The 27,972-nt window shown below is 38.4% G+C and overlaps 1 long non-coding RNA gene across 1 annotated transcript; it reads right to left on the reverse strand.

Annotated features, from left to right (window-relative positions):
* Positions 1-2,045: 2,045 nt before the first annotated feature.
* LOC103190369 lies at positions 2,046-19,078 on the reverse strand. Its single transcript, XR_489150.2, has 4 exons — positions 19,028-19,078; positions 5,915-6,055; positions 2,365-2,545; positions 2,046-2,069 (listed from the first exon to the last, which is right to left on the reverse strand). It is a non-coding gene; the product is annotated as an uncharacterized LOC103190369 (long non-coding RNA).
* Positions 19,079-27,972: the final 8,894 nt, after the last annotated feature.

The following is a 27,972-nucleotide window of genomic DNA, read 5'->3' on the forward strand; positions in this document are numbered from 1 at the left end:
GGAACCAGCCCTTGGTTAAGCATTAGATGAAAGTTTATTAGAAGTTTATTAAAATGGAAATTTATCTTAGAGAGGGAATAAAGGGAGTAATTGAAATTATCATTTCATCCTGCCAAACCTGAACCACTGTTAAAAGGGGGAACGTTAACATTTTACTAAAAAGTGAAATGGTTTTCCTTATCAGGAGCAGATGGGTATTTTTCTTCTGATGTTATGTTGAACTACAAAGGCTATGGATAGTTCACCAATGCAAGGTTCCACTGCCTCATTGCTCATCTTGATGCATATAGATAGATTGCATTAATCAAACATTTTCACACTGTTATTTAATCTGGTTACAATTATCTGAGGAGTGCACATCCCTGAAGCCTATCAGACATGCCAGATAGCCTGTAATATAGTGGCTCTGCAATCACATGCTGGGAGTACTTTGCAAACCAGATTCCTATAATGCGGCATAAAATTATCAGCATGATGTTACTCGACAACAGAAGTTTTTAAAACACTTGATAGTCTCGCTATGTACCTACACCAAAACTACTAAACAGGACAAAGTCAGATCCACAACATTTTTAATCGGTTTAATTTCACCAATCAACAATTTAAATGGGATTGAGATATTTCCTTTCTTCTCCATAGATATGTGTGATTGCTTTGCATGGCTATGCTTTTTATGAGCTAACACACACTCATAATTTCATAATCAATTCTAATTATTTTAATGGTAAAATTGATGTCAAACCCTTTATTCTTCTTCGATGAAGTACAAAATGAAGGCAAATTAAATGCCGGTCGGTAAGCAGGTTCAAATGATTATATTCAAATTCCAATTAGCATGTGGAGCCCCATTTTTCAGATCCCAAATCTAAACAAATCTAGATTACAATGTCAACATGTCGTACAAATTCAAGAGACTGGAGAAAAAGCAGGAAAATGGGATTAAAAGATCTGCCATAATCAAATAAAGTGGTAATGCAATCTTGATGCGTCAATTATGTTCCTACAATTGCAATCATTATTATTATTATTACTATTATCATTTATGTCCAGAAACCTAAAAGCTACACTTTGCAAAGTGCTCATCTGAAGTCAAGATCAATCTAAAACAGCCAATGTAGATAAGCCTAAATATCATCAATTGGATCAGTTTGGTGGTGACTGCTGAACTCTCAGATCAATTTGGACTTCAAATAACTTCACAGAATGTCCCTTTTAACCATTGCTGCTCATGGGGTGGATATACCACAGATACGTGCGTCTTCAATGCATAAAGTGATGTGATCCAGCAGCCTGGAGATGTACTGTCTGTGAGCCCTGTATTGCTCTCACCATGCGCAGTCAGTTCAAAGGGAAGCAACCTCCCCCAAGCAACACTTGTCTAATTAATGATGAAGTTACGCTGCAGTTTACTCTGATGCCAAGATAGAATCAAACCAAACTGTTGAATACAACTGGCCTAGTAAATCTAAGTGGCAAATTCCTACACATTACTGTTAACTGTAATGGGAGAATCATCCTGCACAGGAAAAGACACTTTGGGCAGTAAATATTCATGAAGAGCAGATACTCATTATTGATCCATAATGCCAGTATCGACTCCAACACCAGGGTGAAATTGTACAAATAAATAGATGACTCATTTCTTTCGAACAATTCTAGCTTAGTTTCTGCTGATAGTAAATGCAACAATATCAACATCAACAATCTGCTTGTACAATATATTAACACCCCCTTTATTAAGAGGGAAAATAGACTGGATGAAATCCTATTGTAACTGCTTGCATTTCTAATAAACTCGTTCGAATGACATTCAATATATAGAGACATCAAAATCATGTATTGCACAGAGGAACATTGGAATATAAAGGATTGGAAAATACAACTGTGGTCCTTCTGGCTTTTTCCAAACTTTGAAGTAAGCCATTTGATACTCGTCTCTCAATTGCTTCTTTTAGCAAAAAAACATCCAACTTTCACTTGAATTTGGCAATGATGTCCATCTCCATTCTCTTTCTGGGCAGCCTGTTCCATATATTTATTAACTTCCTTCTTCTGAGCTTGAATTCATGCTTCCATGTTGTAGAGTTTGAAATATAATAATAATAATGGCATTAATACAATATTGCAGATATACTACAGATATATCAGTTTATGTTTATGATGTCCATACTCATTTATTACATGTAAACTTTTTTAAATGTCTTTCGAAGTTGCAGTTTGTTTAAACCTTCACAGATGAATTACTGTATCTGCATCTCAGGCAACATCTATCTCTTTGGGAATAGATTCCCTCATGGTAACTTCAACAAGTAAAGGAATAGAAAGATGAGATCAGATAAGCCAAAGGGCCTTTTCAATCCATACCTTTTCTTGTGATCTTGTGACTAAGATATCCCCAGTGAAAGGGAATGGAAATAGAAAGTTCTGAAGAGCTGACATCTGAGCTACAACAGAATCCAAACAAGATAAAAAAAGGCAGACATCTCCGTGCTAGGAACCTCCACAGGGCTCGCTCAGAAAATTCAGAGCATGTGTGAGAAGCAAGCTGAAAAAGAGGAAGGGGGCAAATCAGTATTTCATACCTCACTCATCCCACACAGAGATCGAAGAACGTAAGGGGCAGCACAACCAATCGATAATAATAATCCTCGCATTCGATATAGTGCCTAATCAGGTCGTTGAGACATCCCAAAGCACTTCACAGAATATACTTTAAAGTGGATTGAGTGTGTATTCTGTGGGCAAAACGCAACAGCCAATTGTGCACAGCAGCGTCCCACAAACAATCAAGATCCTGAAAATGGAGATATTATTGTGCAGCCTGCTTTACACCAAAGCGTTGCAACACAACTTGTCCAGGACCAGCCTAGGCGCCAACTAACCAATAGACTGCAGAGAGTTGGTTTTGATACACAACCTGCTTTGTCAAATGGATAATAGGACAGACAGATCTGCCTCTCCCTTTTGAAGTCCTGTGGCTCAGTGGTTAGAGCACTCGCTTTGCAAGTGAGAGACCTGAGTTCAATTCCAGGCAGAGGGCGAAACCTTGGGCAAGTTTCCTTACTCCACACAGAGCCTAATAATAATCCCTCCAAAAAAACAAAAACAATAATAAATTGGTCATTTTCAATCCATATGACTGTTTGTGGGACATTGCTGTGCGCAATTGGCTGCCGCGTTCGCCCACAAATATACAGTCAATTCACTTTACAGTGTGTTCTGTGAAGCGCTTTGGGACGTCCTCCCAACGTGAAAAGCGCTATATCAAATGCAAGGATTATTATTATTATTATTATTGAACTAAGAAGAGTTAATGTGTTAGGAAACTCAGTGCAATGTAGTTGAAGCCGGTGCAAACACAGCAGGAGAGACTCAAGGTTTCAAACAGCTGAAATTTTGCATAGTAATCAGCTATAAAGCTCCCATGACCCTAGAAAGATTATAAATATATTGCTGTTTGTTAATGCAGCTAAACTTTGCACGATAATTAGTGAGGTTACCACTGATACATAACCCAAGAAATAATATAAAATGGTATTAGCTAAAGGATTTTAGGTTTGGATAATAATGAGGCATTCCATTAAAACTAAGAAATAACATGAAACCTATAGTATTTGTTGCCAATTTTGCATACTGTCTATGTACAACATTATTAAAAATACTGTAATATACATTACATTAAAGAGCTTAATTGATCGAAAGCAGCAGTGCCTTCAAAGTCAACCTACAATCTGAATTCCCATTAAATGCTGAAACATTTATTGCATGAATTGTGGCAAAACACAAACAAAATGCAAAGATCAGAATGGAATTCTTATTTTCAGCTTTCTGAAAATAACACAGTCTCTCTTTTATATATATATATATAATAATGTGTTCTTCCCTAGGTGACACTGGCTGTGATGAACAGAAAGTAACAGTTTCAAGGTGTTGTGGCACTATTTCTGGGTGAGTAAAGGAATTACAATTCAACTATCTCCAAAGACGGATGCTGAGCTAATTAACAACAGCAGCACACATCACAGGAGCACACATCACATCACAGCGGCCCCAAGATTGTTCAAATGGAATTGCTTTACTTGCTTGAAAAGACATGAAACCCAACACATAAAAAGGTGATAGAGGTGTCTGAAAGCGGAACACTTTGTTCAAGTTAATCTTTAGGTTAATCTCCCTCCTTTCACCATGTCCCACTGTTGTGTAAGGTGACCCCCTGCCCATGTCTCTGTTGTTACTGCTGTAACATGAGCTACTAAGAAGTGCACAAGAGCAGCAGGGGAGGATCTGTTTACCTGGGTTTTTTCCTGTGGGGAAGATTCAAGCCTCCGCTCAGTATCTTTCGCTGAAGATCTGAGTATAATAAGTCACTTAAAGGAAGTAACTTGTCTTGTGGGGACAGTAAGAAACGGCCTTAAAATCACCTCTGGGTCAAAACAAAAGTTACTACAGTTCATATGAACCCAAAAACCAATCAATATATGGGATTTAACACAATAATTTATCATGATACAAGTTTGAATATTAAAATCAATCTCGAGCTGTACAAAGCGAGTCAGTAGACATATAAGATATGATGAGTTGGCTCTCGTAGATGCATTTGGCTCATGGTATTATTTTTGGTGGTTTTGAAGTTTTCTGCTGTAAGGCATGGTATTCAACATGAAAGTTATACACAGTAATCAAAAATGAGCAACATAACCACTTACAGCAACGATAGGATAATCTACCATTGTGCTGCCCGCAACTTAAAAAGTTTCTTTCATCCGATGCAGAAACTTGTCCTGGATAACGAGCAAATTGCCTGTTCGCACAGCCCAGTGTGTGCATTTTTACATCTGGGCTCAACATCTGTGACAATACCATTATCGTATCCATTATCCTCGTTAAAAGTACTTTCTCTGATGTGGCAAGCAGAAAAGTGGGAATACGAAAAAGATAAAACAAAATAAGCGTGACAGCAGAAAATATCGAAATTTTGTATTTCAATGTTGGGGACACTTCAGTGCTTCCTCAAAAAAACTGAACTTGAAGTGGAAGTTCACTCAGTGATTGACATGTGGTGATAACAGGCTGAATCGATCAGGACAGCATACAAACCAATTTGAATTCTACCGATATAATTTCAAGCATTTTCAATTTGTTTTTCTCTGTCTGACATTGATGTACAAAGAACGGGAGGGGGGGGAGAAGGGGGGGAATATCACAAACCTTTCAAGTAAATGCAGATTGAAGGTACCTTGAACATTAAAAGATGTATCTCAGGAAAATTATTATATTGCCCAACTTTGATCAGTAACATTTTAAGCTCCTGCCATGCATAATGCTCTCTCATTCTATCTTTCACAGGATGTGCCACTGTTAATGTTGCACGACTACAAAATTAGCCTTCAGCAAAACTCATTTACATTGGACCTATTTAGATACAACGAATGATTTCATTTTCTCCAACAGTGGGACATACCACAAATGCAGGGTGGGCTATCCGTAAATGCAGGGGTTTGGTGTCCATACAAGACAAATGGGATATATAATAATAATAATCCTTGCATTTGATATCGCGCCTAATCACGTCTTCGTGATCTCTCAAAGCGCTTCACAGAATATAAGTGAATTGACTGTATATTTTTAAGCGCTTTGAGACATCTAGAAGACGTGAAAAGTGCTATATCAAATGCAAGGATTATTATTATTATTATTATTATTTTGTGGGTGAATCGCGGCAGCCAGTTGCACACAGCAGTGTCCCATAAACAGTCGAGGATTGAAGTGACCAAATTATTATCACTTTAAATTCCGGAAAAGCAATCCACCAATCGACTAACACCCGGATTCCTGCTTCCTGCTTACTGTTAGGTAAACAGAGGCTTATTCGCTATAAGGAAATGTAAAACAAGTAAAACAAAATGTACTGTACCAGTGTATTCTACTCCAATGGAGTCGATTCACTGTGTGTTGAATAAGTAAATGTGCAGAGTGATAGGCTCTCCACTGTTCCCCAGGGAAGCACAGGGTCAGCTACATATTATGACTTCTGCTATGTACATCTGTGCCTGATCTGAAAGATGAAGAGAAATTATTGGTAAGTCGGATGAAAAAACATGAAAATGTCAATTTAATATTCAAAATGATGAATTAATCACTGTGCAGCAGATGATAAACCCTAAATGCAGCAGATAAGAATGTATTTATTTGCTCTTCCAGATTAATCTTTTCTTTCTTTAATCTACATAAATTTAATTCCTTAAAATCTTTGAGATGTATTTCATTGAAATACAAATGGGAACACCAAACATGCAACATGGCAAGAAAAATATATACAACATCATTAAGAATAGAACAAACAATATCCATAATACCATGAAACAATTATATTTTGGTTGAAATCTTGCATTTTTTAAAAATGTGGTTATGATATTTTATATTCATGTGATTTGAGTTTAGTTAACTTCGCTATTGAATATGAATCCATGAGCATCTATACGTGTCCACACATATTTAATACTATTAATTTATATTTTTTACTTACAGTGCAATTAAAATCCAAATTAAAGAACAATGACTCCACAAGAAAAGCAAAAAAAAAACCACTTAAAATACTGCACATGTTAATTAGCTGGGATTTGAGAAGAATTGTGAAATAGCAGCATTAGGTGAATGAAGTGTCACTCTGCAAGGTGTGAAAAGACGCTGCTTTTAACTTGCATCCAATCTACAAATTGAATCGGCCTGCAATTAGTTAAACTACAGAAAGAAATCTGCTACACCACACTTACGAAAGCTTAATAGATAGAAAGATAATAACATAACAATACTCGCATTTAATAAAGTGCCTTATCACATCGTCACGACCTTATAGTGTATGCTGCAAAGTGACATTACTGTATACTTTGTGGGAAAAGATTGCAGGAATGTCCAATCAAGCACCTTGCATTCTCGTACTTAGATTTGCGCTTTTGCAGAATTAATCAGACATGTTGTAGAGAGGTCTTCGAGAATTCTTTTTCCTCTCTTGAGAGCAAGGTACGCACAGAACACCTTCAACGTGCCTTTGGATACTCAAATCTCGAGTCTAGAATGGCACTGAATTATGGGTTAAGTAATTGGAATGGTGTATGCTGTATTCATACACTAATCACACATTACAAACACCTGAGGCAGTTTCACTCCGTCCGCAGTTTTCAACAGTTGACCCTGAATGGGTGCAGTTCTAAACTGACAAAGATAGAGGTCATTTTACAGACTTTAACAAAAATATGTAATTTTTCTCCCGCAAATACACAGTCGCTCCACTTCACAGTAAATCTTGTTAAGCTTTTGAGGCATCCTCCCGACGTCAAAGGCACTGTACCAAACACAAGGATTATTATTTAAGGATTAATATTATTATTCGGTCGAAAGATTAAAAAGAATTCTAATTGCTGCTAAAATCTGCAATCCATATTATTGGTAATAATTGTGGCCAAACTGCACCCAGAATTAATCTGCGTGTTTAAATAGTTTCATTAGCAGTGTGAGATGTGAATTTGTGCTCTAAATTTGTGTCTGGGCCACAGAGAGGAAATTGGGCGGTTAATTTAAACAGCGGTACATTGAATACTGCCTAGTTTCAAAACTGTGATTAATGCAAAATGAGATTGGCTGTTCGCCTACATGATTATACAGTCACTACACTTTACAGTTAATCATGTGAAGTGCTTTGAAATGTCCCCTTGACGTGAAAGACGCTGTATCAAATGCAAGCATAATTTATTTATGTAGTTATTTCTTGCATCAGATAATAAAACAATAAAGCACAAAAGGAAGAAAAAACAATCAGCCCATTAAAGACTAGTACTTTCCCAGATAATCAACAAAATAACAAGCACAAGTATTAAATAAAGGACTCAAATCATTTAATTGGTGGATGAGTGAGATTTGATCTGGGCCCATGTTACAGTTTTTCAGTCTTTCAAATGTTTGGCATATCTGCCAATTTATTTATTGATCAATTATTCTAACATTTCTGATTGCAATGTATGATAATAACATGGTTACGCTTGATTTGAACATAATAATAAGCATTTGGTCAAAGAATGCATACTGTATTCTCGCTTGGGTCTTATCTATGGTTTGGATTGTTTTAAGCGGAGTGGCCCATGTTGTCAATTCACAATATTGATAATATGTTTAGAGCAGTAATAATATAATACATAGCTTGAGGTATGGGGCTTTACGTTTTTTGAGTTATTGGGGAAATTAACATAAATATGTACTGTATTATTGTTCTTATTACATTTTATACCAGACTCGTTTATTTAAGTCCTTTGCAAAATTAAATCATGTTTTTATTTAGCACTGGTAAACACAGCATGTTCCTTACCTTTTTTTTTGGTCAAGGGCAAATTAATTTGAAAATTCACCCAGTTGAACCACATGATTTTCCAAGCAATATTAAGGTTATTTGAGACATATGTTATCATTTGTGCGACAATAAGTACATTCACCAAGTACTGTGGAGATAAGTGTCAGGATTTTTTGAGCTGCAATCTGAAAATGTTGCCCCAACTATTCTCCCTACCTACTACTGCATGATACTTCGCTCCATTACCCACAGCAAAAAGCAGAAGTAATTTTGTTTTGAATGGTGAAGAGAAGTAAATTCAGCTGTTCTTTGATATGTAACATTGTGAAGATGTGTGCACTGGAACCGTGGGCTCACGTGAACCTTCCTACTGCATGATGCCATGTTATAAATTTATTCTGCCCCATTTACATCTAAAATCTACGATATTCACGGAGGGATGTTGGAGTTCTTCAGTGCATGAGCAGAGGCCAGTAAACTGATTTGACTCAGTGTTATCCTAGCACAGGCTGATGTAAACTTATTTACTGCTGTAAACAGCTACTGTGCACAGAATCCTAACACAAACAGAGGCACCTTGTCTAATTAACACATAGAAACCAATTTTATTGCTAAATACAATTATTAATATGTAATTCATTATGTAGCAGGTTATTTATTAAATTACAGTACTATTCAACTGATCAGTCTATTTAACCTTACCTCTTTTCCTCTTGACTACTTTCGCCCACAAAATATACAGTCCCTACACTTTACAGTATATTCTCTGAAGCGCTTTGAGAGGTCTCGAAGACGTGATAAGGCGCTATATCAAATGCAAAGATTATTATTACCATTATTAATACTGTAAAATCATCCATCGCTTGCTTTGTGAGAAAACAACATTCCTGAGAAAACTATGGAAACTTTTGCTAAAGTTCTCAATACTTGAATTCCAAGTAGAATGTCTCACCATTTAAAGTACAAGTAGAGAGTTACATAACTAGCCCTTTTTTTTAAATTCAACTAAAAAGAGCATTACTACAAGCTGTGGAAAGCAAGAGTTGTTTCATATTAAGTTTTGTTTTCTGTCAGAAGTCCAGTGGGGAATCTTATAGGAATTTCTGATCAAAAGCATAGTGTGAAATCGAATGGATAGTCTCATTTGCATATAAATCCAGTTTGATTTTCCAGTGGGAAGTTTTCGGGAAATTTCAGATGGCAAAGGCCAATGGGGAGTCTAATAGGAAGCCCTGATCACATACCCAGCAGGGAATCAAAATATCTGATCACACGCCCATTGAGAAATCAAACGGAAAACCTCATTACATAAAAAGCCCAGTCTGTGGTCCCACTACACATCTGATTGCTTTCCAAATCGGATACCCCATCGGTGCTATTCTAAATGGATTTCAGTTAGAAAGGTTTGGTGAAGGCATGTAAAAGCATAAGGCCCGCGCGTGTGTGTTTGTGTGCGTATATATATTGGTGTTCTAGAACGGCGCAGTTAATTAAATAAACTATTGCTATCCGAGGCTGAATCAAACACATTCCATTTTCTCTGTGTGCACAAACTGTTCTTTCCTCTGCACTGTTGATCTCTTGGTAGTTTTTCACCTCAATCCAACTCCCTCCTGGAACTTTGAGTTCCCCGATCATTACACATTTCACTGCAGTTCTTTACATAGCCTAATTAGAACAGTCTGAGCTAATGTGCTCATTATCCTAAATTAGCTTGATCGGAAGGCTGCTTGCTGCCCACAGTCCTTTCCGTTAGCTGGGCTTGGGCATTACAGTATAAAATAAACTACCATAATCATGACCCTAATTTACAACTCAGGGGCTTCCGACAACGCTCATTAGGGAATAGGCCTCTCTTATATGTTCCTTTGGTTACTATTTTTATTTTAGTGTTAATACCAACTGCTGTTAGTGTGACAATTGTGATTCTAGTATGTTATCAGCCTCCTCAATGGCATATCCTGAATCAGTATCCGATCCGTCAAATGTGTTGTTTCTTTGTACTAGATCATGCCTCACAATTTGGTCTCTCTCCAGTGAGTGAGTGTGTGCAGTTGAACAGTTGTAACTCAAGTCACAAAAGGTCAGCGGAAGGTCTTTGTCACAATATTATCTATTTCAGTGATATTGGTAAAATTAATTATCCTCCAAATATATGGTCTAGAAGCACCTTTGTCCTCTCTTGCTTCCTCATTGGGTTGAAATTGACTCATTCTTTCCCAAAGTATCTCTCATTAACCAAACAAGGTGGATATTAATGTAGGCATTAATAGGCTATTCCACTTATTGACAAGTTGAACTCATTGCTGTGGGTCAAACAAAAAGCAGCAATGTATTTAAGAGGAAACTTGATGCACACACGAGAGAGAAGGGAATAGAGGGGTATAGGATGGGGGAATTAGGAGGAGTAGAGGATTATGTGGAGTATCAACGCTGGCACGGACTAGTTGGGCTGAATGGCCTGTTTCTGTGCTGTAACATTCTATGTCATTTTACGCAAATGACTATGTCAGTCTTTCTTTCCTCCTACGGGGTTTTGAAAAAGCAAGAACAAATTGCTCCCTCTGACACATCTCATTTTGCCTCCTTTTCTTTTTTAACCTTGGCTCTTTGCCTAGTTTCCTTAATAAAAAAGCTAATTTGTAACTTTCAATCGACTGGATTCCCTTTGTAACTTTTACGACACACATCTATGTTATTCTTTAACATCTCGAAATTATGTCATGTAGTCCACTACTTCTGAATATTATTTCCAGTCTCTAAATCGTTATGTGATGTTATATAACTGGACACCACACAACAATCTCAATATGCCTATGACCAAGATTAGTTTATGCTCAGCCCCTACCCTTTCCCTAACACGAAATTTCTATGAGAAAAACTGAGCATATTTATGCATATTGAAAGTTAACAGCAAAATAATTTTGGGAGGAATTATTAGTTGATCTGATTCTATTACGCTGTAGTTAAAGCAATGTATTTACAGCAAATGACTGAAGCACAGCAGATCAATTATCACTGTCAGAGCCAGGGTACAGGCAATTAGACTATTTTCTTGATATAAAATTATACCTTATTAAGCTTTTTGTATTGATCAAAAATGCACATGTCTTTTCTGTGTCGCATGCTGATTCCCCCAGAATAGAAAAGACGTTTGTGTTTCTAAGGATTAAATAGTTCAGCCACAGGATAATCTTTTCCATCACGAAAGAAAAATGTATTTTATACAGGCAGCTAAAGATAAAAACTGGAAGAATATCTTTATTAAAGAGACACTTATGAAGGCAGCCTGCAAGTAAAGATGCTTTTTACACAGTAATTTTTTGAAGAATAAAGACTGTGCAGACAGAAAAAATATATCAGTTGCCAAAAACCTTCGCGCACACTAAACAATATGAAAACTGCAGAATTTTACATTAGATACATGTCCAATACTGACAGATAAACAACATATTTTCACTTGCAAAAAATGATTTCTTCTGTTGTCCCTAGCACAGGACAAAGTGAAAATATTAATGAAAATTTCAATCAGATCGCACTGCATTATTGTCTCTATTGCACTCAGTCTTTCAATCACGTCATTGAGAATTCTCCAAGCGCTTCACAGGATATACAGTCAAGTGAACTGACTGTGTTTTGTGGCCGAAAAAATTCTGGAAAATTGTTCAATTCAGTTTTAATTTGGGAACTTTTCATTTTAAGGATACCAGCTTCCAATCTAAAACCGAATACGTGAATTTAATAATAACAATAATAATAATATAGTCTTGGACCACAGTTTTGTGTTAAATATTAACATAAAATAGTCCAACAGACGATGGTTAGGTGAAATCTAGGTCTCTAGTCTCACATAAGCACTGAATAAAGTGTTATAGGATTCATCAACATTCCAAGCTTGGTAATTATTATATTAGGCAACATGTAACACATGTAAAAGATGGTTCAGTGAAAAATTCAAATTACTTGAGTAGAGCGCACCTACTTGACAGTTTAGGTAAAATTAGCACCTTTATCAAACAGGGGCAATGGAGAATCTTAGCAGTTCCATCAAACATGTCTGCACAGAAAACATTGATACTACGACCCAACATATTATTTTTACTATACCTAAGAAAAAACACATTGTTTCCTAAATGTGGAGTCCTGTAGCTCAGTGGTTAGAGCACTCGCTTTGCAAGCGAGAGACCTGAGTTCAATTCCAGGCAGGTCAGGGCGAAACCTTGGGCAAGTTTCCTTACTCCACACGCCTAATAATAATCCCTCCAAAACCCAAAACAATAATAAATTGGTCATTTTCAATCCACGACTGTTTGTGGGACATTGCTGTGCGCAATTGGCTGCCGCGTTCGCCCACAAATATACAGTCAATTCACTTTACAGTATATTCTGTGAAGCGCTTTGGGACGTCCTCCCGACGTGAAAAGCGTTATATCAAATGCAAGGATTATTATTATATTATTATTATAAATGACAATAGTGCAGAAGAGAGGACTAGGTAAAGTAGGTAAAATGGAACTTCACTAAACCCTGTATAAAAACTCTAAATACAAAGTGTATTCCAGCAGTAACAATACTGCCAACTATAAAAAAATTTTTTTTAATTCTACGCTTGGTAGAAAATGAACTGATGTGGCGATGTGCATAATTATCATCTTAAAATTGTGACTAAATCACATGTTTAAAAAAAAATCCCCATTCTCCACTCATAATTATACCAAGTTGACTCTGACCTCGAATATATGTTATGTTTCCACCAAGCTGAGAATTTCCCTCCCAAATAACCTTTTTAATTGCATTTACAGGTGACAGGTTTCAGCATTTGAAACTGGCATTCCATCAGCTGTTATATGATGGACTCGGGAGGGGGGTAACTCAAGGATTCACACAGTGTTGAAAAATGACCTATGTCCCTGGGCAAACATCCCAGTTAATGCACAAGGTTCTCACCCAGTGCCTGCTTAGTGGAGAATCAGCTTGAGTCAGAATCATTAATATCTTATGTAGTGGAGTGTGGACAAAGACAAAAAAACAGAACAGCTGAGCATTAAATTGTCAGTAGAATCGGAATGGCTTGAAGACATTAAACATGGAAAGGCATCAAAACTGCATGTGAATTTCTTTTAATATGTATGAAGTTCAGGCTAACGGAATCTGGAATTTGCGTGCAACTAGATCACGTGTGCACAAAGAGTATGGATGAATTTATAACTTATATCAAATATTTCTGAAATCAAGCAAAACATATTGAGTACCCGGATTGGAAAAATATATCCAAAATATTCAACAAGAATCAACAATTTTACATTTAGATAGTACCTTTCATGTTAGAAGAACAGCTCTTAAATTTGGGCATTAAAGATCCAATGGCACTATTTGAAAAGAGAAGGGAGTTTCTTTGCTTGTATCCCCCAAATACAAGGATTATTATTGTTAATAATATTCGTAATAAATCTTGTAAAAGGATTTGAGACGTTCTGATAAGGCTTCATATCAAATGGCAGGATTATTGTTCTCACTGGTTCGGCAAATGCTACCTTCCTGAAGAGAAGCCATAACTTTTCAACTGGATGTCCTGCAAAAGGGATTTGAGATAACTCACAGTTTAGCTACAATTACATGATTTTAATGACAATTCTGAACTGTGAACAGAACTTGCTTGGCAGATATGCTGGTTATGCAAAATAAAGCAATACGAAATAACCGCCTTGCCTGTTATATTTGCTATGTAAGATTTTGAAGTTCAGCTCATGTTTTGGGATGACATAATTATCGCTTTCAAAGAGCAACACACAAAATCCTAAATTAAAAGTCATTCGTCATTGGATTATAGGAGAAACAAATAAGACGGTGAAGGTCACAAAAATGATTAATGGCGTTCTGTTCTTACAGAAGAAATGATCATCCTTCTTCAAAGGCCACTCAAAATTATACAAATGTCCTTCCTGACACTTTAGTCAGTTTTTGAACAAAAGTGTATGTGATCTGTAAGGTCTAACTCCAGCCTAGAGATAGTTTGCAAGCGAAGTGGAGCTCCTGCAGGTCAGGGTGACATATTTCCAGTTACTTTAAGGAGTGTCTCATTTGAGTAAGTTATTATGAAGGATTCTCGGTAGAAGTTCTGCATTTTAGATCCAATTGTTATACAATAGTATTATTGACATTGTGGCTGCCATATTTGCTTACAAAATACAGTCAATACACTTCACAGGGAAGTGCTTTGAGCTATCCTCTTGATGTGAAAAGCACGATATCAAATGTAAGTATTATTATTATTAATCACATGTGCTCCAACATTTTTTTTAAAAAAAACTTACAAGCAAAGAAAAGTGCTTGATGTGTTTGCACTACTGGATAGCACAGTATGAGGTGTCTATTGAAGGGCAAAACATGCATCCAAACATATTGCTTCTATTTCCAATCTGGTCTATCAGGAGACAATTTTTCTTCAAAGTTTCTTTGATTTAAACAGTTAAAGGGCTATTATTTTAGGCAATTAGTACAAACATTTCTGAGACAGTATCCCTCCTAACAGTGTTATTACAGACTGACGACGGTATAGATTTGGCAGCACATTTTATATCGAGTTACTTATGTAATATGAATTATAATATTTCTTGTGTTTGTGTGTTTCCAGTCAGAACTGCACATGACGCAGCTCATTAATTAATATATCTGAGGGAAAGGTACACAGAACCATGTCTGATTCAGAAAATCCACCCCCAAAGTCAACTAGGGGGAAATACAAGTTATATCTGAAATAATGGGAGGCGTAAGCTTTCCCATCTCACATTATTTTTTACTGCTGGTTGTGTATTGGTGTCCACTTTAGTACCTTTAAGTGCAATGACTTTAGGCAGAGTCACCTCCTTTGAGACAGCTTTAAATCATTTGTGCTGCTCAAGATAACCAAGGTAACCGAGTACAATGGAGCAAGCAGCATTGTTAAAACATTTATACACCAAGGTGGCAAGATTAAACTGTATTTCCCTTCCAAAATGCCTTGACAGAATGTCAGCAATAAAGCGTTGAATGGCTACATTGTAATCCGGTTGTGTGTTGTCCTCATCATGGTAATAATGGATGGCAATGTTCACAAATGGTGCATTTTTCCACTTTGCACGAGTTGACAGCATAAAGTACTCTTAGGTTAGAGTTAACAGGGCCAGGGTGCATTGTAGAGATTGCGCTATATAACTCACATAATGTACTTAAATCACAACTTAATAAGAGGTGCTCACTCTTATATTGCTTACACTGTCCATCATAATGGCTTCTCAGAGGTAGACTCGGTGACAGTGGTAACAAATCTGAGGCCAGGTTAGACCCACAAGAACCTGGATGGAAACCGATGTGCCTTTTAAATATCATCACATGTAATTTGGAATACTTCTCAATTTCAATGCAATCTCTTTTCAACGGACTGTGAAGTTGCAGCTAAATCAACAAATACTGAGAAACAAATCTGTTTCAAATACTTTCTGATCCCTCTCGGCAATGCTGCTGCTCTGGGTTGTAGAAAAGGTTAACATAAGCCTCGGTTTAATGTCTCACCCAGAGGACAGTGCCTCTGACAATGCAGTACACCCCCAGCACTGTTTTGGAGTGTCAAAAAGTAAAATATGCTGAGGCCCCAAACTCGATCAAGTCTCAGCCTTAATTTGGACACCAGTTCGTTGTAAGAACTCTGGAAAATCAAATTGTAAATCAAGTGTGAATTCAGAATTTTCTATAACTTTAAATTTTAACTCAAAATGGATCCAACAGTCCAAAATTACGTAGAATTTCAGTCTTCTGGTTGCTTTCTATATACTAATGCACTTCCCATAATTCCCTGTAAATCAAATTGCATAACAAATTAAACAGTTTACACATGTCTTAAAAAGAATTGTGTTATGACAGATATAAGATTGCTTTTTGTACTTAATCCCCCTCTATGAATGAAAATGAGTGAACTGCCTAATCCTAACTCGCTATAAAACAGTGAAATGTTCTGTCCGAGTTGGTTGTCGGCTCAAAGGGACAATATTATAATATCTTGCACTCTCAAGCCTTTGTACTATTATTACTGTTATTTTAAATTATGAAACGCCTATCAGGAGTATTTAAAGTGTCTGGATCTAATTGCTTCCTATCCAGGTATTTAAGTATGTTTTGCATACAAAAGCAAAACAACATAACAACACTTACAAAGCGGGAACCACAAATAAAATCCAAAGGCTCCATTAAACAATACGTTATAAATCTGTGAAGAATAATGGGAGTTGATACCAGCTAAATTAATACTGTATAACTTTGTTCTCAATCAAGCACAATTACGTGAGCGGAAACATTGAGGGTGGGTACTAAGGTCTATAGATTTGATTGTGTTACCTTAGGAATAAATATCCTTGAGCCATAGAACATCCACTGTGGAAAAACAATTATATTTTTTGCCGACTCTTAATTTTTTTTAAAAGTATAAAAAGTTGCATGAATACAAGCCCGGGTTGCTTCTAACACTATCTGCTTACTAATTGCGATATGCAACATGTTAATTATTGTCAAAGCAAAACAACATGGGGAATGGGGCAATCATCTGTACGTCAGCACATGGGATGTTGGAATAATTCAACAGGTAAATCAGAGTTAGACCTTTACACTTGTATCCCACAAACTTAAAAAATTTAAAAAATTACAAATTGGTAATCAATGTGCCAAAATATAATGGTCTTAAAGCCCAATTATTCTCATTACATCAGTCAACACTATTTGATATTGGTGATTTTTAAACTTCTGTAATATTAAAATAAATAATTATGCAGTGAAGCTACACAGTCAAAACACAGTTTTGCAAGTTGTTAACGTTTTGAGCACAAAAATAGTAATAAGACAACTGCAGAAGGCTACCTGAAAGCTATGCTTGTCTGTCAAATTGCTTTCGCTATTGGTGCATGATGAATGACTAACTGAATGAAGACAATCCAGTAAGAAAAACTGCCTACATATTATTTTCACACTCAGACTTATCAAGGATAAGAAATTTCCAAAAATCTCAACAGCAACTTCATCCAGAAATCATTGTAGGCCCGAGATTTGTTTTGCGAAGCATTGGCTCAAACAATCTTTAGCCACTTGTTTGTATGTATATAAATTGCAATTTGATTCTCTGTGCTGTAAAGGCCAGCGACAAACCTATTCAATTTTTGCACCATCCAATATTCGCGATGCTGATTCACTTTCGAACATGACTTCCCCTATTGTGTCCCTGACAATGTTCTTTCAGGCAGAAATAGGAATATTCTATTTTGTAGTCTGTGGCAACCAAGGCAGCAAAGATCCCTTTTGGCATGTGGCAGTGTAAGTGCTGTGATCCAAATAGAAAACCTGAACGTGGGCACTGGAGTGTGATATGGAAATCCATTAGTGGCTCAGTTCAAATGACCTGAAGTGGAGTAAAAATAATTCTAGGGAAATCAAAACACTTCCACCACAGTTTATAAAGTCAATGGACTTGAGGTCAGCTGAAAGATTAGTAGAAAAAGCACTGAATGGATCATTATATTATAACTACTGAGTCTTAAACATAGATGTCATGAAGCAAATATCTTCTATGAACGTTCAAACCAATTTTCTCTGAATCCTAAGCTACAAGTAAATACCTCTGACAGCTTAAATAGTGCGCCCTTGCCATTCTCTCTATATTGCTTTAAAAAACAATCTGATTTGGGTGGGGGAAATTATCTGTAATATATTTCTTTAAATCAGACATTGGTTCCTTCCATTAAATATGTTTAACTTTGCTAAATAGTATTAGAATCACCCATTTGTTTATAAGTGGATAGTTTGCCTTTTTTTATGCACTAAATTCTTATTAACATATTGAATGGTCACGTGAAGTAAGACAATTGAAAACGGACTATTGAGAGGTACCAGATAGAGGGCTTTAAAATTATGAAAGGATTCAATAAAGTGGACATTAATGGACCGTGTCTGCTTGTTGGTGAGCCCCAAATGAAGTTTGTATGCCTTCAACCAAAAGTACATGCACTGTAGTCAGCGAAGAAACAAATCAGTTCTGAAACATTCGGATAAATATAATTCCTTGATATTTTACTATTATTATTGAACAGCTCAATAAAACTGCAACTATAGCCTTCGTTGTGTTCCACAAATAAAATCCCCAAGGTACATTTTAGAGCAGCTTATTCAATGAAACTCAATGGTAAACAACTCATTCACATCCCAGAAGGATCTCACTGCATTTTTTATGAATGGAGAGACTTATCAACCTGAGTGTTAGAGACGGGCAGTTATCATTCACCACTCCTTCCAGCTTTTACCTTGTGATTGATATGTTGATAGGCTCAGACACGATTACAGCCACAGAAATATATCACGTTAGCTGCAAATCTGGAAACAATAGTCTGATACGTACAGAGGAGTTAAGTGACAATTCTAGACAGATGGAGCTGTGTGAAAGAAAATCAGTCTGACTCTTCTCAATAAAGAGGTAGAGTTTTTTTAACAGCATATGCAGTTTCTATTGATCTGATGAAAATTGCTAACGCTTCTCAAATGCTTCAATTATAAGGATGAGAATGTTTCACTTGTTTGCTGATGATGACTGCATGTTCAGACAATGTTGCCTATGGATTTATTTCATTCATAGCTTCGAACAAATTGCCACCATCAGAGAATAAGACTCACATTTTGAATGGCCTGTAACTGAGGTCACTCATTGTATTATAGATGTCAGAGTCTGTGTTCAGGTTCAGCAATTCAGCTGATGGTTGAGTGACTCCAGGGTCCATTTTCAGGCTTGTTGTGGTGACCAAAATGTAATTGATCACATTCTCTTCTGCAGGAGAGAAGGAGAAACACTTTTAAGAAGAAGAAATTCATAGATGCTTCCTCAATGAAAAGGAACATGAATCAAACATATCATTAGGTAATCGAGTCCCTACAGAACAGGATCAAATTCACCACAGTTACTACACTTTACCGAAAAAAAGCATCTTGAGATGTTTCAACTATGTGACAAGGCCCTATAATGGATGCAAGATTATTATAATCTCTCATTGTCGAGATCCAACCTACAATGATAAATGTCCATTGTCCTTTTCAAAAAAATAGAGACAAGTTGAAGAATGGTTGGAAGCCCTGTTTTATATTAAAGCAATCCAGATCTCTTAGGGACAATTTCATATCATGTGATTGAGCTGACATCCTTCAAGGTCTTGTCAATTCCTTTACACTCTTCCCCTCCCATTCCTTGTGATTTGCAGTCAGAGCCTAATCAACTCCCACTTAGTTGCAGCTTATCTTAATAGGGAAAAAAAATTCTCAGGGATGTTATAAAAACAGACAGAGCAGATTTCAGGAAAAAAATCCATCTTAAATTGCTCCTTGGTGGAACGTGCAGTGGGAAGAACATTAACCAACATGATCCATGTGACCCATCAGCATTTGAACCAGCAAATCACCCCAACATTGGTCAGTATCCTGAAGTCTGTCTCAGTGAATGCAAGACTGAACCAAACGCATGAGGCAACAGCGTCTGTTCGTTACTGTCCTGTGATTAGATCACTGTTGCCTAATTGACTGCCGGGTTTCACCCACAAACTATACAGTGAATTCACTTTACGACATATTCTGTGAAGCGCTTTGAAGAAGTGATAATCCGCAACATCATATGCGAGGATTCTTAGTATTATTATTAGATCAGGTTTTGTATGCACTGGGTTTTAAGATGAAACTTAACAGGTACATTCAGAAGGAAACTTAACAGGGTCATCATACTGATCATGTTATCTCATGAGACAGAATTATAAACTTTTTTCCAAAAAGGGTATCAGAATAAAAGTACTTCCATTGTACTAGGTTCTTCCTTCCCCCCCTCAAAACCATGCAAACAAGGGAGCTTTATGTACACACTTCTGATGTTGCTTAAAACATATTACTATTTAAGATTTCTTAAAAAAAGAATGTTTCCAATTCCGACAATTAAAATATTTTCAGGACAATGCTGTTCTGTTATACATTCGCTTGCAGTAAGCCCCAGGTGTACAAGGTACTGCGGAAGGTTGGAAAGAAGGTTATTGAAATTTAAAGCCTCACTAAAAACGGAACCATCACATCCCACGTGGATTGAGAAATTAGGACATAACAGACATTTGATAGCAGATTGTCTGACTAATTGGATTTCTATCAACTCTGTATGTATAGGCTGATAAAGCATTTGCATTCAAGAAGCATAATTGCAAAAGCACTCCTATGTAAATCCAAGCCATCTTTAGGCCTGTATAGAAATTTGTTGCACGTAGAAAGATTATTTGCTTTTACTGGGTTGAGGTAGTTAGTTGTCACATTGGGGGAGTTGTGTTGCTGGCCAGATGGCAATTTGACTAATTGATGTGCAAGACTCCACATCTTTGTACAGTAAGGGATCAATCTAGCCATAAAACAAAACACTTCTGCCATTAGAATTGCTGGGTTTGTAGAGATTCCTTTGAGCTTTCAAAATAGGAACGTAAATAGACTCACTGAAAGAAACTTGCCTTTAATCCAGACTTTCAGGGCCTCTTTGTCTCGTCCTGACTCAAGATATGATGCTCATTAATGTTATGTGTGGAGGATCCAGAGCAGGAAGACTCAATTCTACTTCCCATTCTGCATAGCATCAAAGCACAACCAAAGTAAACCAACGCAGCACATTTTGATGCTCTGCAAATCCATAGCTTTTGGCAGTCTTGTTAAAGAGCCAGTTTGGCCATCAGAGTTTAATATTTTTTTAAAATCAGTTCTTATTGGGAGCTCACAGTGATTTTGACAGTGTCAAATGTACATATTGATAGCTTAAGGAATAGCTTAAGCCAGAGGTAGACACTAAAAAACAGTGCAATATTGTTTATATATGAAGAGAGATAGAAGCAAGCTACCAATCTGTGAATATCTAAAATGATAGCAATCGTTGCCTTTGGTATAGCATTTTGTTGAAGTGTCTGAAAGCTCTTCACATTAGTTGTTGTGAAGTGTCGTGACTGTGCATTTGTACGTGTATGTAGCAACCAGTTTACACACAGTAATCTTCCAACGTACGGTCATAAAGTGAATGACCAATTTATCTAGAGGATGTAAAAACAGAAGACGCTGGGAACACTCAGCAATACATCGTGATACAATCATGCACATTCATTCAGCACCTCAGAACACCATTGCACCCTGTCCAATAAGACAGCACTATTAGGTGCTATCTCTCCGAGGTGACATTGCTAAGCATACAGTAGTTGCCCTCTTCAAATTAAAAACATAAACAGGGGTGTTGCTCAGTTTGTAAAGTGCTTTGTGGGGGCTATTTGGAGATGGGTTCGATTTGAAAAGCCACCTTCAGATGCTCAAAGAAAGCAACGTCTTTAACAGAATTCATTCACTGTATCATTGAGCTATTTTTTCCTCCAGCCCCTCTAGGCTTTCCTGATCAGGTTAGGGCCCTGTTGTCCTCTCCCTTTTCCTTTTTACCATGTAATAACGTGAGCCCTGAATGGCTGTGAGCATCGTGTACTTGTCGAGTCTTCTTTCATTTTCAAAGCAGATGGCCAATGTAGCAGCAGAGGTCTGCAGATCTTTGCCAGTACATATTCGGATATGCACCTCCCTCCCAATGCCAAGCATGAGCAGAATACTAATGAGCCAGCAGGGCAGAAATTCAGTCATTAGTCGCATTGCCCCAGCATGAGACTGCAGAGACTAGCACAGAACAGAGGACGGTCAGTGTGAAACTCAGAGGAGAGATCATGCCTCGAGAGCAATGTTTTGTGTACCCTTTGTCTTTTTTTAAAAAAGAAAAAAAAGGAAGGGAGAGAAAAAAAAAGTTCTCAAAGGGAGGTTCGTTCATGCATGGACGGGTCGGTAAAACGCTAAAAAGGCTTGGAAAAACCTACAGCCATTTCGAGTGATGCAGTATAACCTCCATCTGAGCCACTGCAGTCATATCACACCCAAAAGGCAGCAGCACTACCAACTTAGCGTTGCCAGGGAAACCAAAAAGAATGATGTTCAGTGAAGCTGACACTGTCCCAAAGTGTTGGGAGCACATGCTGGGTTGCGCTGAATTACTCTTGGCAGCAGAGGGCAGCAAGACTCGCAAGCACCAACCGGCCGACCGGCAGGAATAAGACCCATTTTTTTTTGGCTTGCAAGGAAGGAATTCCTAATGACAAACCGCCCCAGGTGTTAAAGCTGTTGTCAGTGCGAGCTCGTTCGATAATATCAACAATGGCGGTGAAGGGATCGAGCCCCACTGTGAGTTCCCCGGACATCATCATTCCGCGCAGCCCGGCCAAGCGCAGAGCTTTATCGAAGCGGGTTTACTTGAAGCTCGCGCTCGAAACGTCTTCGAGAGAAAGAATGGGGGCGTCCGAAAATATTGGGAACGAACGGCCTCGATCCTTCCTTTTCCATCATTTAACGCAGGTCCTTTCCCAGTCCTTCCACCCACTAAAAAAAAGTGACACCGTTCACTCCGCTTTACGGTATATTTCGTGAAGTCCGTTGAGACGTCTCGAAGACCTGATAAGGCGCCTATATCAAATGCAATGATTATTATTATTAATTATTATTATTATCGGTGCCTCTGTGTCAGCAAGCTTCTTTCTTTGTTTTAGCAGATCTATTGAGTTGTAATTCTATTCTCCTCCTGACCTAACTCATACTCTGGGGTAAGTTCACCCACAGGAGGGAACAATCTATAACCAGGGAAGCTGAGGAACAGCTGCTGACCCCAATCCTCCCACTGATGTCCTGATTGCAGTCAAAATGATTGTGTTGGAGGTCGAGGGGGGAGAAGACAGACAGACGGACACCAGTAAGTTTTTCTTTACCCAAAGAGTAAATAACGACTGGAATACGTTGCCAGGAAGGATGGTTGAGGCTAAGACGCTGGACTCATTTTATATAAAGAAAACAGCTTGATGCTGTGATGGGAAGACAATAGGGTGGGTGTTCTGTATGGATGATCAAATGGGCCAAAAGGATTTCTTCATCCAAACCAATCTCGTGGTGATCTTGTGAAATCTCAGTTCAATAGCCCATGTTGCAACTGGGAAACTTCTCGATACATTTTACATAAATTCACCTTTCACGATAGTTTCTTTTTTTTAAAGAAATATCCCTTAAACATTTTCTTGGCAGACTGGATCATAATAACCCTGTTCTATATATTAACCTAGATCTCATGACATTAGTTGAAAAGAGAAGGGAGTTTCTCGAAGGGTGTCCAGGCAAACAATCCTCCAGATCAAATCGATCACTTACTTCATGCCTGTTTGTAGGATATTGTGGGGTGTAAACTGTTTGCCTTCGAATACGCGGATACAACTCTTTACAGTAAATCCTGTCAAGCACTTTGTAACGTCTTGACAACGTGATCAGGCCTATATCGAATGCATTGCTCATTATTATTTATTATTACTGTATAGTAAATTGCGGTATTTTGAAAAGCAGTTTATCAGATTGAAGGCGTGTGCCTTTCAGGCAAAAGCNAAAAAAAAATACACCAGAAATTGTTTAGTATGATGCTAATCATTCCAGGCTTGCTCATGATTCATCTGCAGAGGAGGCATCCTCTCTCCTCCCCCATGCCTCCCAAATGCTAATCTCACAAGCAAATTGTTTGAAATGAATACTGAATAGCGCACAACAATTCCGTGCTTACTTGGGAAAATGGAAGCTTCTGCATTAGCGAGACAGGATCCCTGAAGTTACGGAATCAAAGAATCATAGAGTATTACAGAGTAGAACGAGGCCATTCGGTTATTTATCATCATTTACAAGCATTCGATTTCCCAGATCGAGGAACATGAATCCACACATCAGCAGATTGGTATTATGACTCCATTTGAATACAATGAGGGGATAGGCCAAGTGCAAAACTGCCCTGCGCATATCTATGTCCTAGCTTCACTTTGTCACACACTGGTACAGCAATGCAGCGTAAGAAAACAGTGCTGCTACCTTTTTTGCCGGGATGCTTTGCAGCTGAAACTGCTGAAAATTAAATCCCCCCTCCACTTTACCTTTCATTAACTGTCCAGCTTACTGTAGAAAAATATGTTCCCTTGAAACACCATATTAATAATATAATTGCTTCTTAGGCCTTAGAAAGATGGAGGCTGAATCGTGCACTGCATTGAATGCATTTATACATAACAAATTAACCCTTTCTCTTCATGCAGAATCTTCCCACTGCCCCACTAGATTTAAGCCCAGATGACCAATTCACGTGTGTGAATTCAGTGCATGCCCACAGGCAGCACTCTCTAGGCCACCCTTTTAAAATTGCTTTTTAAAAATTAATTTTGTTTTTTCCTGACAAAAATGTGAATTTTCAATGGTGTGAAGAAATCATCGCCTAATTCATGTAAACATTAACATTAAAGGTCAAACTGATTGCTTGTCCTTTTGTAAATTAGTTCTGATTTTCCAGTTAATTCGTTCTCCCCCTATTTTAGGCTCTTTCACAAACGCACTGCTTCTTGCTGCAGAGGAAAGTGGGCCACTTATCAGAAACATGTGTTCACTCTTTATAACTGCTCACAGATATTCTTTTCTTTCCTGGAAAGCATCCTGACTCAAATGGAAAACTGTAGCCTTATCTGCAGTGTCATTGGTCACCACAGGATTTATAGACATTTATAGACAGCGATGCCCTATTTTTAATAATAATAATAATCCTTCCATTTGGAAACAGCACCTTTAATAATATAATAATAATCCTTGAATTTGAAATAGCATCTTATCACATCAACAAGACATCTCAAAGTACTTCACAAGATATACTGTAAAGTGGATTAGCTGTGTATTTTGTGGGCGAAATACAGCAGCCAGATTGCACAGTGCAATGTTCCACAAGCAATTTTATTTGGGGAATTTATTGACCAGGACACCAGGAGAAACTCCCTTCTCTTTTTGAATAGCACCATGAGATCTTTAACATTCACCTGCAAAGGCAGATGATACCTAATTTTAATGTCTCATCCAAACCTCCAACAATGTAATTTAATGCATTTAGTCTTAATCTCATCTGGATCACATTGCTGGTGTAGATATTACGAAAGGTGATGAAATCTTAACTCAAAAACATGCTGTCTCGATAGATCACTTGCCCAGGGTCTAGAGCTTGACCAGAAAGCAGATGGAGGAACCTTGTCCATATTGACAACAACAACAACAACAACAAGATTCCATTTATAAAGCGCCTTTCACGTCAGGAGGACGTCCCAAGGCGCTGCACAGTTGGGTCATGTCCCGAGCAGGGGGGAAATGGTCAGGGTGAGGGGAGGGAAGGGAGGGAGAGAGGAGGGGGGAAATGGTCAGGGTGAGGGGAGGGAAGGGAAGGGAGGGAGCGAGGAGGGGGAAGAGAGTCGAGAGGGGAGCTGAAGGCACGGTCAAAGAGAAAGGTTTTGAGACCGGCCTTGAAGGAGGAAAGGGAGGAAGCAAGGCGAAGGCACTGGGGGATGGAGTTCCAGAGCCTGGGGGCTGAGAGGCTGAAGGCCCGACCACCGATGGTAGGGCGGTTGGGGCGGGGGACGTGGAGCAGACCAGAGCCAGAGGAACGGAGGGTACGGGCAGGTAGGTAGGGGGATAGTAGGTTGGAGAGGTAGGAGGGAGCAAGGCCGTGAATGGCCTTGTAGGTGAGGATGAGGATCTTGAAATCAATCCTCTGGGGGATGGGGAGCCAGTGGAGGCGAGCGAGGGTGGGAGTGATGTGGTCCCGAAGCCTGGTGCGGGACAGTACACGAGCTGCAGAGTTCTGAATGACCTGCAGCTTGTGGAGGGAGGTGGCGGGAAGGCCGGCGAGGAGAGAGTTCCCTTAGTCCAGCCTTGAGGTGACAAAGGCGTGGACCAGGGTTTCAGCAGCGTGAGGGGTGAGGTAATGCCGTAGTCTGGCGATGTTCCGAAGGTGATGGAAGGCGGTGCCAGTTGTGGTGCGGATGTGAGGGAGAAAGGACAGCTCAGGGTCGAACAAAACGCCGAGGTTCCTGACTGGCTTTGAGAGGTGGAGAGTGCAGCCTTGGATGCTGATGGTGTCAGCGCCTGACATTGACATTCAGAACCTCTGTCTAGGGAGGCTATGTTGGTGGGCAACTGCAGGAGATCAGGGCAGATGGGTAGCAAGACCTCAGGCACGAACCATAGTTGGTTATTTTTGGTACTGAAGCATAAGGAAGTACAGAGCAGCATTCAGAATTAAAGCAAGTCACATTTTGCTACTGTAAAACATGGCTTCCCCAACATACATTTAGAAAATCTGCATCATGGGACATAACACAGCCTGGTGTCTATTTAAATATTTCAATTAGTTATTCAGATCAGTTACTGTCAGTAATAAAGCAGGAATGTATTACCAAGGGGCAATCTGGGCTGATGTGTATAACAGTTTGAGTTATTTTATCAGGGGTATATTTTAAGGTTGTTTCGTGCACTTTTAAGGTAAGACTAAGGTGAACTTTAAATTGATTGTATAAAACAAGTCAATGAAAACAGTGCTGATTAGGCTGAAAGATTGGTTCAGTCATCTAAGAGCATCTTTTTAAAACTAATCTTTGGGATCTGCCAAGAAATGCATCTTAAGTTGGATTCACTGGGCAATTCCTCATCTAAAGATTTTGAAAACCATGTTACCTAATAATAATGATAATAATCCTTGCATTTGATATAGAGCCTTATCCCATCTTCGAGACGTTTCAAAGCACTTCACAGAATATACTGTAAAGTGAATTGACTGTGTATTTTGTGGGCAAAAAAGTAGACTCAATTGTATTGGTTTTAGAGGTTTGTACCTGGGATTCCCTGCACTGACCCTGTACATCGCCAATGTATGTATTGACTGTGCATATCATCACTCCATGCACTGACCCTGAACCTGATTGCTCCATACCCCACCACAGCACAAGGCTTCCTCAAGACAAAGTACTCTAGGTTCAGTTCATTGATTCTGCCCCCATTGAAGATTTTGGCATCGTCCAAATCCACCCCCCTCAATGTCTTTGTTTAAAAGTACATTTGAACTCAGGAGTGTGTGGACAGTGCTTGAATCTGAACAAAACTCAAAGACTCAGTCAGTGGTTTCCACATTTCCATTACTCTCCTTCCAGTGACCTTTCCAACTGATTTCAGAAAGGTATAATGCCCCTAGCTGTGCCTTTTAACAGCCTTTCAGGATCCCGAGTCCTAAGACTCCTGGTGGGGCAGAGTGAAAATCTGGTTGTTTTATTACCCCCCACTTCCCCAACCCTCTTTTGTGTCCCCCAAACACCATCCTCCCCCCCTTGCCACCATGCTAGATATGAATCTAAAATAGTGCAGCTTTCACCTAAAAAAGATCAATTCATATTTTTCAGCTCTTCTGAAATAAACAGTTTCTACGCTTCGGCAAAGTGGGTTCAGAAATCTGTTCTAGCCAAAGAAATGGAAAGGAAAATGTCCAGTTCATAAGGCTTAGGGCTTATTCTTTAAACTGAATAAAATCCTATCTTTAAGTAGCAGGGTTTCTAATTTCTCTTCAGGCCCCATTTGCTGCTGAGCAGGTGACAATGACGGATCGATAATGTATGCCTGTGTCTTTGCTTGCTGCATGGCTGACAAACAGACAG

The sequence above is a fragment of the Callorhinchus milii genome, unplaced genomic scaffold (genome assembly GCF_018977255.1).
Source record: "Callorhinchus milii isolate IMCB2004 unplaced genomic scaffold, IMCB_Cmil_1.0 Scaffold18, whole genome shotgun sequence".
NCBI lineage: Eukaryota > Metazoa > Chordata > Chondrichthyes > Chimaeriformes > Callorhinchidae > Callorhinchus > Callorhinchus milii.